General features: G+C 42.7%; 1 non-coding gene across 1 annotated transcript; it reads left to right on the top strand.

Annotated features, from left to right (window-relative positions):
• The first annotated feature begins 316 nt into the window (after positions 1 to 316).
• LOC116762956 lies at positions 317 to 378 on the top strand. Its single transcript, XR_004352382.1, has one exon. It is a non-coding gene; the product is annotated as a U7 small nuclear RNA (small nuclear RNA).
• Positions 379 to 3546: the final 3168 nt, after the last annotated feature.

Here is a 3546-nt window from a genome sequence, read left to right as displayed (position 1 = left end):
CCTCAGTCTGTTTGCACAAGGATGTCTCTGGCTTGGCTCTGTCCCGAGGACATCATGCCTGTTCCCACCGGCGCCCCACGCTTGCAGGGTGCAGGTGGGGCCGGGAACGGGTGCCGCCTGGCTCTCTCCCTCCTCTACCCAGACCCATCCCCTCCAATGCAGGAAGGCTGTCCGGACGTGTGGTGGCCGTGGAAATGGTCCAGCATATGGTTCGTGCCCGGGTTTGGGCTAATGATGAGGAACATAGTGTTTTCCCGCAAAATAAGAAATTACATCTGTGAAAGGCCTAGTTCGCTTCTGACACAAATAAGCATCAGAGCGTTACAGCTCTTTTAGAAGATGTCAAGCAGGTTTCCTGGTCCACACTGGGAAACCCAAGGGGGAAAAAAAAAAGCATCAGAAAAGTAGGGTTTGACGGCTGTCACCTTCTTAGACGGACAGCATTCTGCCTATGGAATGGGTATCTCTCTCAATAAACCTGCTTTCACTTAGAAAAGAAAAGAAAGAAACAAAGTAGGGCTTAATAGGCATGTGCAGATTTTAAAAACTCCTCAGGAGACAGGTAAGGATTTGTTTGACAGGACACAAAAAAGACTAACCCAAAAGGAAAAGGTCAATAAAAATTTCTTTTTTCCCCCAGTTTGATTGAGATATGATTGAGATATAACATTGTATAAGCTCATGGTACACAACGTAATGATTTGATATGTGCATATGTTATGAAATGATCACCACGTTAAGTTAACATCCGTCACCACAGTTACATTTTTTTTCTTGTGATGAGAATTTTAAAGATCTAGTCTCTTAGCAACTTTCATATATGCAATACAGTATTGTTAACTATAGTCACCATGCTACACATTACATCCCCAGGAGTTATTTATTTTATACTGGAAACATGCACCTTTTGAATCTCTTTACCCCTTTCTCCTCCCCACACACTAGCCACCTCCCTCACCTCTAGCAACCACCAATCTGTTCCTTGTAGCTATGAACTTGGCTTTGCTGTTTTGTTTTTTTTTTTTAGATTCCACGTATAAGAGAGATCATGCAGTATTTGTCTTTCTCTGTCTGACATATTTCACTTAGCATGCCCGCAGGGTCCATCCATGTTGTTACAAATGGCAGGGTTTCCTTCTTTTTTATGACTGAATGATATTCCATTGTATGTTTGTTTGTTTATGACATCTTCTTTACGCATTAATTCACTGATGGACACTTAGGTTGTTTCCATGCCTTGGCTATTGTAAATAATGCTGCAATGAACATGGGGGTGCAGATATCTTTTTCAGTTAGTGTTTTTATTTCCTTAAGATAAATACTGAGAAGTAGAATTGCTAGATGATATGGTAGTTCTATTTAAATTTTTTGAGGAACCTCCATACTGTTCTCCATAGTGGCTGCACCAATTTACATTCCCACCAGCAGTGCAGGAGGGTTCCCTTTTCTCCACACCCTCTCCAGCACTTGTTATCTCTTGTCTTTTGATAATAGCCATTCTAACAGGTGTGAGGTGATAGTTCATTGTGGTTTTAATTTGCATTTCCTGACAATGAGTGATGTTGAGCACCCTTTCCCCTGTACCTGTTGGAATCTGTATGTTTTCTTTGAAAAAAAAGGTCTATTCAGATTCTCTGCCCATTTTTTAAATGAATTATTCTTCTGCTGTTGAGTTGCATGAGTTCCTTATATAGTTTTTTTTTAATTTATTTTTGGCTGTGTTGGGTCTTCATTGCTATTTGCAGGCTTTCTCTGGTTGTGGTGAGTGGGGGCTACTGTGTTGCAGTGTGTGGGCTTCTCTTTGCAGTGGCTTCTCTTGTTGCGGAGCACAGTCTCTAGGCGCACGGGCTTCGGTAGCTGTGGCACACAGGCTCAGTAGTTGTGGCTCGTGGGGTCTAGAGCGCAGGTTCAGTAGTTGTGGCGCACGGGCTTAGTTGCTCCCGAGCATGTGGGATCTTCCTGGACCAGGGCTCGAACCCGTGTCCCCTGCATTGGCAGGCAGATTCTTAACCCCTGTGCCACCAGGGAAGTCCTCCTTATATATTTTGGATATTAGTCCCTTATCAGATGCGTGTTTTGCGGATATTTCTCCCATTCCATAGGTTGCCTTTTCATTGGTTGATCATTTCTTTTGCTGTGCAGAAGCTTTCCAATTGTAAAATTAGGAATTCTTTTCATCCATAAGAGAGTGAAAAGGTAATTCAGAGGAAGAAGCATATTCATAATATTTATAAAACAGACGAAGGACTGGTATCCAGGATATGTAAAGGATTCCTACAAATTAATAAGAAAAAGGCTGATAACCCAATTGAAAAAAGGGCATAAGAGACAAACAGCTGGAAATGGATGGTGGTGATGGTTACAGCGTAATATGAATATACTAATACCACTGAACTGTACCCTTAGCAGTGACAAACTTGATGTTATGTATATGTTACCACAGTAAAGTAACACAGTCAAGTTAATTAAAGAAAGAAAAGAGCAGGGACTTCACCAAAAAAGAAATACAAATGGCCAAGAAATACACAAAAAATGCCCAACCTCACAAGTCATCAGACAAATTTAAAGCACAGCCAGAAATCAATGCACACCTACCAGAATGGCTAAAATGAAAAAGACCGTTCATGCCAAGTGTTGGGGAGAATCTGTAGTAACTGAAACGCTCATCCACTGCAGGTGGGAATGTAAAATAGCACAACCACTTTGGAAAACTCTTTGGCAGTATCCACGAAGGCCGGGCATACCCTCCTACCCAGAAACCCGCTCCTGGGCATAGACCCAATGGGAATGTGTATGGACTGCCACCAATGATGTGTACTAGGACATCTACAGCAGCGCTCTTTCCAATAGCCTCAAATGTCCATCGACAGGAGAATGGTGGATGCATACATCGTAATATATCTGTAAAAGGGATTCTTACAGTAATGGAAATGGATTAACAACAGCTGTGCGTAGCTGCTGAATCCCACCAGCATAATGTTAAGCAAAAGAAGCCAGATTCAAAGGAACGCATATACTGCACGGTTCCATTTACATGACGTGCAAACCAGGCAAAACGAACCTATGGTGTTAGAAGTCAGCATAGCGATGACCTTAGCGCTCGGAGGTGGGTGCCTAGGGGGAGGAGCTGTGGTAATACTCCATCTCTTGACCTGGGGGCCGGTGATCCAGACGTGCTCACTTCGTACAAGACATCAGGCTGTACTCTTGTCTGTGGCTTTTCTGTATGTACATTACACTTCCACTCTTTTTAAGTTTATTGTAAAAACCTCCTGCTTCTATGGTGCTTCTGACTGATTAAGACGCACCACATGTAAAACAAACCCTCGTGATTCGCCCCGCTGGCTCTTCCTGCACCATATAAAATAATAAAGCGCTTTCCGTACACTGGCTTCCGGGTAGTGTTTATACACACACCTTTCAAAGATACCTGCTTTCTTCGTGGCTTTAAAACAAACCCAGAGCACTATGGATTCTGGAATAAATGGATAAAGGGAAGGGTCAGTCTCCAAATCAACAAATTCAACAGTGGGTAAAATTGGGAAA

Source organism: Phocoena sinus, chromosome 11 (assembly GCF_008692025.1).
Source record: "Phocoena sinus isolate mPhoSin1 chromosome 11, mPhoSin1.pri, whole genome shotgun sequence".
NCBI classification, from domain to species: Eukaryota; Metazoa; Chordata; class Mammalia; order Artiodactyla; family Phocoenidae; genus Phocoena; species Phocoena sinus.
The sequence above is the reverse complement of the archived record's forward strand: the minus strand, read 5'-3'. Positions and strand labels throughout refer to the sequence as shown.